The sequence below is a fragment of the Typopeltis vanoorti genome, chromosome 7 (genome assembly GCF_054136105.1).
Source record: "Typopeltis vanoorti isolate ZY-2024b chromosome 7, IOZ_Tvanoo_1.0, whole genome shotgun sequence".
In the NCBI taxonomy this organism is placed as follows: domain Eukaryota; kingdom Metazoa; phylum Arthropoda; class Arachnida; order Uropygi; family Thelyphonidae; genus Typopeltis; species Typopeltis vanoorti.
In genome coordinates, this window is record NC_143555.1 from 4,255,218 (window position 1) to 4,270,290 (window position 15,073).

Consider the following 15,073-nt stretch of genomic DNA (forward strand, 5'->3'; position numbering starts at 1 on the left):
TAACTGAACAGGAACAAATCCTCAAATGCTGTATGCAACTTTGTAGAGGTTCAGTTGGCCCAGATTTTCTTTTCATGAATGACAATGCCACTGCTCATAAGCTCAATTGGTGAAGGTAAGTTTTGAACTGAAGATATTTAACAACCCTCATGACCAAAATGATCATCGGACTTTAAACCTATCATATTAAATATTTGCCTTCAGAAACAATGTAAAACTCAGATACTCACAAAAAACATTTTGCCAAACTTCAGAGATTGCTTCCTTGAGTGATTTTAAGTAACATGTTCATATCTATATGATTTGATAATGTTATGTGCATACAAATACAAGGCAAAGTTTGTGCCTGAAAATATCTTCAGGACTGTGGTAAGGTAGTACAAAACTGGGCAACTCGTAGCAAAGGTGGACCAAGCTAATATCACTCCTATCTCAGTATCTCCCGTAATGGAAAACACATCTCCTTGCGGATATGTATAATGTTATGCATTAAGGGAAGGGCCACTACCCAGACTAGTTTCGACCTTTATTGAGGTCTTTTCAGTGGGAGCCAGGCCCAGAAGTGGAGATACCAGGCAGAAGCAATGGCGAGGTGATCTTTACCTATAGGAGTTGCCAAACGGTGTGCCACCTTTTTATTAAATTACTCTGGATTTAGCGAAAGATGTTGAAAGTTTATCTTTCACTTGGTTAGACTATAATAAATTTAGTTTAATCCTTTATCGAAGTGTGAGCAAACATAGTAGGCGCCTGAAAACATCTTCAGGACTGGGGTAAGGTAGTACAACACTGGGCAACTCGTAGCAAAAGCCTCGTGGTTCCCACTGAAGAGACCTCAATAATGATCGAAACTAGTCTGGGTAGTGGCCCTTCCCTTAATGCATAATATTATACATATCTGCAAGGAGATGTGTTTTGCATTATGGGAGATACCGAGATAGGAGTGATGTTAGCTTGCTCCACCTTTGCAACAAGTTTCCCGGTGTTGTACCACCTTACCCCAGTCCTGAAGATATTTTCAGGTGCAAACTTTGTTTGCTCACACTTGGATAAAGGATTAAACTAAATTTATTATACTCTAACCAAGTGAAAAATAAACTTTCAACATCTTTCTCTAAATCCAGAGTAATTTAATAAAAAGGTGGCACACCGTTTACAACTCCTATAGGTAAAGATGACCTCGCCATTGCTTCTGCCTGGTATCTCCAGTTCTGGGCCTGGCTCCCACTGAAGAGACCTCAATAGAGATTGAAACTAGTCTGGGTAGTGGCCCTTCCCTTAATGCATAACATTATACATATCTGCAAGGCGATGTGTTTTGCATTATGGGAGATACTGAGATAGGAGTGATGTTAGCTTGGTCCATCTTTGCTACGAGTTGCCTGGTGTTGTACTACCTTACCCCAGTCCTGAAGATATTTTCAGGTGCAAACTTTATTTGCTCACACTTGGATAAAGGGTTAAACTAAATTTATTCAAGTACAAAGGCAGACGTTTTTATAAAATTATAAAAGATTTGACGATGTTCATTTCTTAAAGTAATTAATTTTCCTGCAGCTACCATACCTATCAGAAATTGAAACCGTGTTGGTATAAACTTTAAAAAAAAAAAAAAAAAAAAATCACTCTGGAAATGAACCGCTGATGTTTGGCAGATTCTTCTGAGCACATCTGTATGCTTACAGTCAAGAGACAAATAATACTATACTTATCAAGTTTCAAATTTTTTATACAGTTCAAATGTTAAAGTGCATGATCATCCATCATTTACTTTGAGATTGGCAAGTGAATAATAGATGTCCCTTCTAAACAACTGTTTTTTTTTTTTTTTTTTTTTTTTTTTTTTTTTTTGAGAAAAGTGTAAGATGTGCTTGCAAGAAGATCAAATATCAGTGATCTTGAGTGACTTGTGCTTACGATTTTTGTACTTTCAAGAATCATCAATCATTAGAAGTTGCTTGAGTTAAGGTTGGTCACAGATTCAAATTTTCTGTGAATTGTTTTACTAAAAGTATTTATCATTTTTCAAATTGTAACCAATCTGCTAAAAATACGTGCACAGAATGCACATATTTTTGGTCAGTTTATTTCATTTTTGTTTATTTTGAACATCACCAGCAAAGTGAAACATGAAACCCATGTTGCAATCCGAGATGCAATTGATGGTATCATTAGATATTGTTAGACCCTACATATGAAACAGTCTACTCAAAGAGAGTGCTTACCCATAATTCAGTTGAATGAATGATGTAATGTGTCATTTGTCTCAGAAAAATTGGATTCAAATTCCACTGTGAAGGCAGGAATATTTATAAGGGATTTTCAACTGAAGATGAATTAGCCAATGCAGTGGAAAGGCATTTTTTTTTTTTACCAGTTATATATTTGGTTTAATCCTTTATCCAAGTGTAAGCAAACAAAGTTTGCGCCTGAAGTGTTTTCAGGACTGGGGCAACTCGTGACAAAGGTGGTATAACTTCTCATCACTTGCCTTAGTATCCCATAATGCAAAACACATCTCCTTGTGGACATGTATAATGCTATGCATTAAGGGAAGGATCACTACCCAGACCGGTTTTGACCTTTATTGAGGTGCTGTTTAAGTAAATACCTCTCTAAAAATTAGGCGGTCCCCAGACCTCTCCCTACTAGTGGCCGAAGTACCATTCAACTCAGTGGTGGCTCCACTCAGTGACAGGCTCACCCCACCACCAAGCAGAGCCATAATCTCAGCGGTGGCCCTACTCAGAGACAGGCAAAAACCTACCCCCAAGCAGAGCCTCTCACATCTCAGGGAAAGCAACCACTTCTGAGCAAAAGCACATCAGTGGGAGTCAAAACCAGAGGTGGTGATACCTTCCCTTAATGCATAGCATTATACATGTCCGCAAGGAGATGTGCTTTACATTATGGAATACTAAGGCAAGTGATGAGGAGTTATACCACCTTTGTCACGAGTTGCCCCAGTCCTGAAAATATTTCAGGCGCAAACTTTGTTTGCTTACATCTGGATAAAAGATTAAACAAAATATATAATTGGTAGCATAGCCAACTGAAAAAACTTCCATTGAAGCATTTTTTTTTCCTTTTGTTATTTGATACAACTAATGATTCTAGAAATCATACTTATCTGACAAACTGCACCCACTCATTGTTTCCAAGCACATGAGGTATGTTATGTTCTTCACACATTATCATTTTAATATGTTCTTTTTGACACACGCGATGTTTTTGTGTCTAGCCTTTTAAAAATATACCCTAGCGATATTTTCTAATACAGTCATCCAAACTGTCATTTAATTCACAGCCGTGACAATAATGCTGAGATGTAGATGATGATGTATATTTTTTAACGATTTTTTTTTAGAAAGACGTTAAATAGTTAATAGTTTGATGATACTTACATTACTTCTTTACTGATTACTTCATTATCAGTAACAAAGAAAGTCTGGCATTTTTACAAGGGACTGCAACTTGTGGATTGCATTCAGTACTTTTTCTATTTAACTTTCACCCATGAAAACTATGGTACTACATGGCTTTCATGGCTGAGGGATTTTTTTAAAAATTATTTTATGTTTTTTAAGATAATATAACTCAATTTTTACGTAACATAATCCAGAAAACTTGCTGTAGATGCCAAACATGGAACTTTTTTCAATCTTTAGCCTCCAGTAAGTGGCAGCTGTTGTCTCACACTGACAATATTCATATCTCTCTCTCTCTCTCTCACTCTCTCACTCACTCACTCACTCACTCACTCAAAGAGGCTTGCTTCAGAATTTGAATGATTGGTTGGTTGGATGGAGAGTATGTACCCTATCCACTTGGCTAATTAGACTAGCAAGCATTAAAAAAGAAAAAAAAATCTTTTTTTTTTTTCGCATATTGGATAACATTTCCCCTCCTGTAGATTCCAAGCCACTTAAAAATTACCTAAGATCGTTTCATAGCTGTGTGATTAAAAATTATTTTAACATATAATTAAATCAGTGTTTTGTGCCTGCTTATTCTCCAGAGAGAGTAGGCAGTACTATCTAGCCCTGGTGGAAATTGGTTGGTAGCTATCTCCACCTTTCACATTCACCAAAAGATTACTCCGTGTGTACCAACAAGCTTTAGATATAATCGCACTAGGATATGACAAATAACTCAATCTATTTCGTGATCCTAATGAAGAGCTGGTGTGATTGTATGAAAATAGTCATTGACTAGAATTTAACCAATTTGGCATGATACAAGTCACTAGAACGGGTCACAAGTGCACCATATTAATCAATAATTATAATTTTTGGCAGAGGGAGTTTTCCAATTTGAAAAAGCACCTTGCATATGGTGCTGAAGGAAAATGAGAGAGTGCAAGACTGTTATTACCATTGCATGAATAATTATTTCATGACTGGCTTAATGAGAGCATGAGGAAATTGCATTTTCTGGTTTAAAAAATTAAGGACATTATTATAAGAGACAAAGACTGATTGAGGAAGGCCATACATTGCTCATTCCAGCTAGCATATCTTTTCTTAAACTCATTCACACTAGATGCACTCACCACACCAACAGGCAAACTATTGCACTCAGTTATGTGAGAAAAAAATTAACTCTCACCTCTTTCATAACTGTACACTAACTTCCACAGATGACCCTTGTCCTCTCCCCGCCTTTCATATAATGAAATTTTTCATCAACTGATATCCTATAACAGTCTGTCAGAAATTTAAACTTCTGTTGTGTCATCCCTCGTTCTGCCATCTACCAGTGTCTACAGTCCACATCCTCTTAACTTTCCCTCATAATCTACATTCCATAATCCTTTGCTATTCTTCTCTTCATCCTTACCACAGCTTTTTTTTTTTTTTTGGAACCCAGAAGACCAAATCTGTTTCTTCGTATGAAGGCCTTTTAAAGAGGCAAATGGCTTCCTTATCCTTTGTACCACTGTTGACCTTAAATTTGGCAGATTCACACACTCCTCCTCCTCTCCCACCATATACAACTTTGTGATACCTGTCTGTTAGCCACTCACTTATCCAAGTCAACAGCTTTTATCCTAATACCATATTTTCCAGTTTATGCAACAAACTTTCATGTGCTGTCATATCAAATACCTTACCAAAGTCCAAAAGTATCAGAGTATCCATTCCTTTTATCCAACTCAGATGTAGCATTGCCATAAAATACTATCTGATCCAAAATATCCAGACACCTTCCTCTCCCTTTGTAGTAGTGGATGTGGCTCATATAGGTATAAAAGGAAGCATACTGTCTGGCATTCTTCTTGTGCAAATATTAAAATGGGCCGTACTGAGAGTTCAGTGATTTTTTGCATGGCACTATTAAGGTACCACATTTGTAACAACTCACTTCAGAAAGTTTCGGCCCTATCACTTTAAGTGATGTTATTGTGAAGTGGAAATGTATAGTAGCAACGACAGCACAATCACTATCCTAGCCACAAAAATCTCAAGGCTGGGCTGCCGAATGTGGAAGCACATGGCCAGAATAAAAAATCACTTGTCATCCATTGAAGCACTCGCTTCTGAGTTCCAAAATATCTTTCGAAGTAATGCTAGCATTATATTTGTTCATCGGGAGCTAAAAAACATGAATTTCCATGTTCAATCACGCAGCTACACACAAACTTGTCATCAGCAACGGCAATGCCAGTGGCGTAAAGCAGCAGTGGAAACATTCTCTGGATAATGTATCATCTTTCACTATCTGGCAGTCAAATGGATGAGTCTGGGTTTGGTAAGTGCAAGGAGAATATTACCTGCTCAAATGTGTTGTGGCAACTGTGAAGTTTGGTAAAGAAAGCATCATGGTCTAGGATGATTTTCACGGCAGTGGTTTGTTCCCCCTCCCTTATTTTTAGTGATGGGGAATCGTATTGCTGTGGCTTATAATAACATTGTACACGGTTCTGTGATTCCATCGAAATTACGGTTCTGTGATTTCAACCCAGACACAGTTGCACTGACTTGGAGCATCATATTCTTCAGTTTATACCAGCTACAAACACAACTCGTTCCATGGCACAATTCACCTTCCCCATAGGGTGTTAGTAGACTTCTTTCCAGGTAGTGTATATAAAGAGCTAATTCTGAAAAGAAGTGGTTTCAGGAGTCAGTGCATAAGTTGTACAATAAGTGGCTGCACATTATGGATGCTTGGAGTGAATCTAATTAACAGAAATATGTACGTGTGTGATAGAAGGATTGCATTTGGATATGCATCTAGAGAAAGATGTTTCTTCTTTTCTCCAGTGAGAGATGGGGAAGTGTAAAAGTGGAGGTATTATAGGAGAATGCATGGGCCATGTGTGTGCGGGCTGAGGTGAATTAGTCAGAATTATTATTAAAAACGATGAATATGCATGTTCATTATGTTTATCATTGCATTTTTTACTTCAAAATTCGAAGTAGTGAAACTTGAAGAGATAACATCTAGAAGTAAATACATTACTGTATCGCCTTTAATGAGGCAGACCTTTATTAAAATTAGACAAATGTCAAAAATTATAACTCGTTTTATTAAATCTAACTGGGTTTTTTCTTTTCTTTTTTTTTTTTTTTTTTCTGGTTGAGTTTTGTTTTGCTTGGTTTTGGCACTGCAAATGGGTCGATTGAAACCAGAGTGAAATGACTCAACAAACTTTTGTAAAGATCCTGATTACCAAATTTCATGACATTCCTTCCAATCAATCCAGAATTATTAGTATCAAAGGAAATATTATTTTTTTTAATAATTATACTTAGAATAACTCTATTACTTAAGCATCTTGTGTATACTTTAAATTTTATTCCATTACATTGCATTGATCTACTATGCTATGAGAAACTAAATTATTGTTAGTTGATAGATTTATTATTATTACAAGGTTACCTCAAAGGAGTCTGAAGAATCACACAATATCTATCATACTTCGCCTTGAATGTTGATTTGTAAAGCACTCGCAACAAACTCTGGAAACCCAATCCACTCGTTTACCACTTTCAGAGCAAAAAATGTAGTTCTTAAAGCCTTGCTAACCACTCTTGCTAAATTTCCAGGGATGACCTCTTCTTCTTCTGCATCATTTCTATAAAAATTCATTTAAAAACTTAATTTGTGACCCAATTTGCCAAACAGATAGGCCTGCAACATGGCATCCTATCACAATGCCTCATTCAAACTCTGTCAGTTCACTTCGCTCAGCAATTTCTTACAGTCATATCCTCCTCTTTTCCGCCTATTAACCAAATTTTTCAATCCACAAATCCTCAGTCTATCATCATAGGGAGCGCACCACCAACAACTCACTTCTGGATCCTTTCCACCACTTTCTCATCCGAGAAACCCAGGTGACCAGACTTGAGCACAGTAATCCAGATGTGGATATATCAAGACCTTACAAAGTGGAATAATAACTTCCTTATCTCCAATTGTTAGTCTGTTCTTCAACAACCAAGTAGTCCTATGACTTACATTGTTTACCTTAGCAATATACTTTAAACTTCATCTCTCTGTTTACCAGTGCCTCCAAATTTCCATTATCAATATAGAGTGCACGCCTTCAATGTTGTGAGCTGCAGTGGCACACTCAGGATTTAATCTTGGAGGGGGGCCGAGCACTCAAGATTTAATCTTGGGGGAGGGGGCGAGTTCAGTAGACGATTTGAGAATACACATTATGCATTGCATAGTAGCTATGACTGAGCATCTGCAGTGATCACCAACACATGTTATCCTTGATCTCCTCTGGCCCGGCTCGGGCAAACAAAGTAGCGCCCAAGCACTACTTCATTCGCTTTGCGTTCACAGCGGCCAGGATTACTGAGTGCTATAGGGTATTCCCACCTTATGTGATCGCTAATTCATAAGTAGCATAGAAATAGAAGACACAACATAAATAAAAAAATAAGAATAATTTTAATTAGGAAAATATTTTTGGAAATTTTTCTAGTGTTTTTTTTTTTCCTTTTTCTTTTTTTTGGGGGGGACACGGCCCCCTCCTTGGGTGTGCCAATGATGCAGCTTGCTATCTTTTCATTCCAAAATCCATAACTTTACATTTTCTCACACTGAATTGACATCCATTATGTTTTGTCCATACTATTAGCCTATTTAAATCATCCTGCAAGCTCTGTACATCACCATGATACTGATTTTGCATCATCATATCATTATCAATATACAATAATTTATGTACGAATTAAACAGTAGTGGTTCAGGCACAGAACCTTGCAGCACGCTGTGGTCTTATTCTCTTAGATTCTGTTTTTTCATATACTTTTCTTTGGTATCTGTTTGCCAACTACACTTGTATCCACATCACAAACTTCATATCTATTCCTATTTCTTTCACTTTGCATAGTAGAGTCCATGTGGTATCTTGTCAAATTTGCAAAATCTAGCTGTCACTTATATTATAAAAAAGTAAATTACTAAGGCATGACCGTCTCTTCACCCTTCACAAAGTCCTGCGGCTCTCTGTAGATTATCATATGCATATCTAACCATTCCTGAATTGTCTTTCATGAACTTTTTTCAATACTTTTACTTCCATCTGAGAATATCGAATGGTTTATAATTTGCTACCATAGTTTTGGAGCCTCCTTCATGCAGCAGAACTATTTTTTTCTTTCTTACGCTTTCTTGGGACTTTACAGAGCTGCACTTAAACAGCTTAATCAGAAGCAATGCCAATTCCTTTTACAAACTGTTGTAATATGCAAGCTGATATCCCATAGAAGTATTTGCATTGAGATTCTGTGATATAAGAACTTCAAATTTCTCAACTTTTATTCTCACATCATTTTTTGTCACAACAATATCCACAATGGGAAGCTAGACCCTGGCAAAGTAGTCACTCAGCTATTTTGCCTGTTTTTGTCACATGCCATCAGCTCTCATTAAAGTTGTCATTTCATAGCCCCATTCTTCCTTTCAGTTGCCATATAGTGAAAGAACTTTTTGGGATTACCTTTGGCCTGCTTGGCTAATTTCTTCTTATAATCTGATTTGACCTTCCATACCATGTTGATGTTACCTTTCTTGCCTGAGCCTTGTTCTGCTCATGAGCTGGCTGATCATTTTCTTCATATATTCTCTCCACGATTTTTTATTATCAGCTCCTGCTTAATGATTCTATACCCACGAATAATATGTCAATATAACTTCAAGCACAAATAACTTGAAGAGGGATGAGCTGGCATGGGGTATTCCTGAGAAACAGTTTTGCATGATCATGTGTCTAGTAACGTAGACTCATGATTTTGAGATTGAAACCAAAACTTAAACAATCCCACAATTCTAAGACAATCGAGAGCCCAACTACCAAATTTCATTAAGTAGTCCATAAAATTATTAATATCAGTAAATACTTTTGCTGAATTTTGTCAATAAAATTGAGATAATTGTAATCAAAATCGAACTACATGAGCATGTTATTGTTATCGTGTGGGTTTTCCCCCAATTTTCCTCATCTGTCCCTTAGGACCAGTTGAAATTGTGCCCTCCAGTGGGGGAATACTAAGTATATATTTTTGACTGTAGATCTGTCTGTGTTCACGGAGCTGGTTCTGAGAGACGAAAAACCAGTTTCCGGGAGGAAAACCTCTACCCTAATATTAGACCAGCTAACTCACCTTTAGTCGAAAGAGACCAGATAAAGGTTCTTCGCATCATAGACGGGAATCGAATCCAGGTCTTTCCTACCAAAGGGATTTGTCTATACCGACAGCTATGGAGGACTGCACGAGCATCTAACGTACATTAGAGATGGGTAGAATGATTCCAATTACTACAAATACTGAATTTCCGTAATCATCGTTTGAACATGCACATACACACAAAAGGGAAAAGATTTGTGCAGAATTTATTTATTTGCACTGTAATCCAGTAGTACTTATTTTCCATTCATTGAAAAAAAAAAAAGAAATAAAAAATTGTTTTACCTCACTGTCCGTTCCCCACCACCACGCCCATCTTTTTTAAAGTACACTGGAATTGGAATCTGTTGCTTTTTTTCACTCCCGCAAACCACACCTCTATTATTTTCCATATTCGCTTCTTCCAGTATTCAAAACTAGCAAATTTCTTTGCATGTTTTGAAGTACACGATTTTAACCTTTGATTCGAAATAACAGAGAGAATAAAATGGGGGGAGGAGTATTGTTGATGATAGCTGATGAGCTACAGCCAAGGAGAATAGAAGTTGAATTGCAGGATAGAGAAAAGAGCACATTTGAGGCCATTTGGTGTGAGATTTTGGCTAGCAGAACTAAATATACAATTGGGTGCTGCTATAGACCAGGTGATGGAAAAGATGGTGGTGACAGTATGCACAAGCAAATAGAAGAAATGAGTGGAAGGAGGGTGATTATTATGGGAGATTTCAACTATGGTCGCATTGATTGGAGTGAGGAGAGGACACACGGGAGGAAGGAATTGGATTTTATGCGGTTATTAAGGGATAACTATCTGTGACAGCATGTAATGGAAAATACTAGGGGTCAGAGAGTGCTTGACCTAGTAATTACATCTGAGGATTTGGCTGTAACAAATATGACCACATTGCCACCAATCGGTGAGCGTGATCATAGGGTTTTGACATGGGAGGTGGCTAAAGGTGTAGAATTTTCAATTAAGACAGGGTATATGTGGAATTATCAGGCTGGAAAGTATGACAAGTTTAGGAGTTTGATTGGCTCAGTGCCATGGCATGTACAACTGCAAGGACTAGAAGTTGATAGTGCATGGGAGGTAGTTAAGAAGTGCTTGCATGAAGCAATGGCTGACTGTATGCCTAGAGTCCGAATAATAAATCAAGTAGGGGTTAAATGGATGAATAACACCATTAAGCTTGAGCTGCAAAAAAAGAAACAACTATGGAGGGAATTTAAGGAGAAAGGTGACCTGCAGGCACATGAACGGTATAAAGCGCAGGCCAGAAGGGTGATGAGTGTGGTAAGAAAAGCAAAAAAGGATTACGAAAAAACATTGGCCATGCAGGCTAAAGAGAATCCTAAACAGATTTTTAGATATGTAGCAAGTAAAAGGAAAAATGTACATGGCAGAATGATTTTAAAGAATGCCAATGGTAGGGAGGTAACTGAATCAGTTGAGATAGTTGAGTTACTGAGTGAGCACTTTGCAAGAATATATCATCCAGGTGGTGACATTGCAGAAACGAATAAACCAGTAGATTATACGGGAATTGTGGTGAATGAAGTGGAGGTGAGTAGTCTATTGCATAACCTCAATGTCAATACATCTGTGGGATTGGATGGTATACCAGCTTGTGTAGTACGAGAAGCAGCTAAAGAATTGTCAGTACCCTTGACCATTTTGTTTAATTTGAGTCTCGGGTCTGGGTTAGTCCCGAGCGGGTGGAAGGAGGGGAAAATAGTTCCACTGCATAAAGGTGGTTCCAAGACTGCTGTTGTAAATTACCGACCGATTAGCATATCAGGAATCATTGTCAAGGTCTTAGAGAAATTAGTCAAGAAAAGAATACAGGATTGGATAGATGAAAATGGGATATTGTATGGGGGGACAACATGGTTTTGTGAAGGGTAGATCATGCCTCAGTAACTTGCTCACGTTTTATAACACAGTGACAGCTGAACTGGATAGGGGTAGTGGGTTTACAGTGATACTACTGGACCTTGCCAGGGCCTTTGATAGGATACCACATGAAATCCTAATCAGTAAACTGGAGCAGATGGGGATGGATATAGGGTTGGTGAGATGGATAGGAGGGTGGTTGAAGGAGAGATACCAGAGAGTGGTTTATTCAGGAGTGGAGTCAAAAAGACGTCTTGTGACTAGTGGAGTGCTGCAGGGCTCTGTTCTTGGACCACTGCTTTTCAATTTGTTCAATGATATTGGAAAGGATTTGAGAGGAAGTGTTCACTTGTTTGCTGATGATGCAAAGTTGGGTAGAGCAATTGTGAGTGCACAGGATGTCAAAATTTTACAGGATGATTTGGATAGTTTGGAGGACTGGGCTAGGAAAAATGGATGTCAGTTTAATGTGGCAAAGTGTAAGGTTATGCACTTTGGGGTGAAAAGAATAGCAGCAGTATATCGCATTGGTGGAACCGTACTCCAGGAGATTGATGAGGCCAGGGACTTGGGAGTGTTGGTGGATAGGGAGATGAAGTTTAGGGGGCACATTGCAAAAGTGACTAAAACAGCTCACCAAATCACTTGGCTTCTGAAAAATACTTTAACATGCAGAGACAAACAAGTTGTTGTTCCTCTGTATCGAGCCTTGATAAGACCCCATCTGGACTTCTGTGCCCAGTTATGGGCACCAGGGTTTCTTTGTGATGGGGAGGAAGTAGAGAGGGTCCAGAGACGAGTGACCAAGATGATAGCAGGTCTGTGGAATGAACCTTATGAGAATAGGTTGAAGATTTGTGGGTTGCAGAAATTGGACGATAGGTGAAGGAGGGGTGATATGATTGAGACATTCAAATTACTGAAGGGTTTTTATAAGATTGATCCAGAAGATATTTTTGAAAATATGACTGGTGGTGGGAGGACTACATGCCATGCATGGAAGCTGGGCAAGAGCGTGGTTGACAAGGGTGTTAGAGCTAGGTTTTTTACTTGGAGAGTGGTGAATGAGTGGAATAAGCTTCCAGAGTCTGTTGTGGGTGCTACGACCGTGAATGAATTCAAGGCAAGATATGATAGATACTGTGTGAATGTTGAATAGTTGTTCCAGAAATGATGTTAGGGCCTCCCTCGAAGAGTCTGTCGACTCCTTGGAGTTTCCCGGAACAATAATAATAATTCTAGTGGTTTCATGACGTAATTTATGTCTGTGTAGGTATACGTAGAATTGTCATGAAATGCCTATTAACATGATTCGTAATCTCATCATTTAATTAGTGTATTGTAGAAGTTCACGCTGCGTCCTCTCTCTGTAAACCCATGACACAGAAAAGGGCGTCGTTTCGCTGCACGAATTGGCAAGTGGTGAGTTACTTGAAAGTTTATTTTTCACTTGGTTGGACTATAATAAATTTAGTTTAATCCTTTATCCAAGTGTCAGCAAACAAAGTTTGCTCCTGAAAATATCTTCAGGACTGGGGTAAGGTAGTACAACACCGGGAGACTCGTAGCAAAGGTGGACCAAGCTAACATCACTTCTGAGTATCTCCCGTAATGCATAACACATCTCCTTGCGGATATGTATACGTTAATACGTTATGCATTAAGGAAAGGGCCACTACCCAGACTAGTTTCGGCCTTTATTGAGGTCTCTTCAGTGGGAACCAGGCCCAGAAGTGGAGATAAAACTAAATTTATTATCATCTAACCAAGTGTAAAATAAACTTTCAACATCTTTCTCTAAATCCAGAGTAATATAATAAAAAGGTGGCACACCCTTTGACAACTCCTGTAGGTATAGATGACCTCGACATTGCTTCTGCCTGGTATGTCCAGTTCTGGGCCTGGCTCCCGCTGAAGAGACCTCAATAGAGATTGAAACTAGTCTGGGTAGCGGCCCTTCCCTTAATGCATAACATTATACATATCTGCAAGGCGATGTGTTTTGCATTATGGGAGATACTGAGATAGGAGTGATGTTAGCTTGGTCCACCTTTGCTACGAGTTTCCCAGTGCTGTACTACCTTACCCCAGTCCTGAAAATATTTTCAGGCGCAAACTGTTTGCTCACACTTGAATAAAGGATTAAATTAAATTTATTATAGTGAGTTACTTAGTTAATTATTAGTTTCATTTTGTTAATCTTCATTCGTTTTTAATTTTTAAATAATATTTGCTCCCAATAGCTTGTTCGATTTTCATTGAATTATAAAATCACGTTTACAACTATGATGTCAGTAAAGTAGCCGCTGTGAATTGTAGCCAGTCTCCAGCTTCCACAGTACTTTGTTATTATTTTATTTAAAATAAGTTAATAATGTATTATTATTATTCATGAGATTAATATTACCGCAGTATGAATCTGCATCAGTGAGTTGATACTGAACTGAACAACTCCTGAAGTCACCGAATCATCTATTATTGTTTTAGTATTCAACTCGATTGGATTCTCTTCACTTCACTCATGTGAATCACCGGCGAATTACCACATCTGTAGTGCACATCCCAAATTTCATTAAATCCCATACAATTTGACACGTTTTGTCCGTTTGCAATCATTCCAGTGGTCCGATACAGTTTTAAGGATTCTGAATACTAAATCCAATAAAACCCATCAAGCAAGCAAAGAGCCAAGGAATAATGCATGGACGGACGTACAAAGCTAATCGAATAGGAAATTTTCACATTTGACGTCCGTAGACACCGTATGGTCACTACCATACTTCACATGGTTTTGGCAATGATGTCTTATGCTAGAATAAGTGGTAGGGTTGCAGATTTCTCTTCCACACAAAGTTTGTAGGACAATCACAAACATCCATGCCCATGGTGAGATCCGAACTCGCGGCCACTTGGCTGGAGAGCGGACACTCTAATCATTCGGCCACCCAGGCCGGCAATCGAATAGGTGCTGCACACTTTTCGAAACTCATGTTAAAATACAGGTAACCTTCGTATAATGCAGATGTTTGGTTCCACAGAAATGCCGCGTTATGCGAAGCTCAGATCACAAGAAGTAGGGTTATGTTCCGAAATCGTTTTTTTATTATTTTTTTTAATTTATTTATTTTATGAACAATAATGGCATATCCAAACAAAATATATTTTTATTTAATTCAGGTAATCCGTGTAAGTTAAGAATGAGAAAACATAAATTATGAAACAAATACATAGTATAAAATAAAAATTACAAATTGTACGTAAACTTCATTGCAAATAATGCATAAAAGTTCCAAATATTGTAATACTACTGCGAATTTTCCTCACAATTGCTGTAAGTGTTGCTAGTCGTGAGAGGAGTTTTTCTAAATAAAATTGATTAAGAATTACCTAAATTACTATGAAATAGACTTCACCAATGTCATCGATTTGGCTAACAGAAAAGCAAGAAAATTAACATTTTAGAATGTTGAAATGAAAATTTTATTTCAAAAATGAACAGAGTTTTAATTTATTTCCCTATACG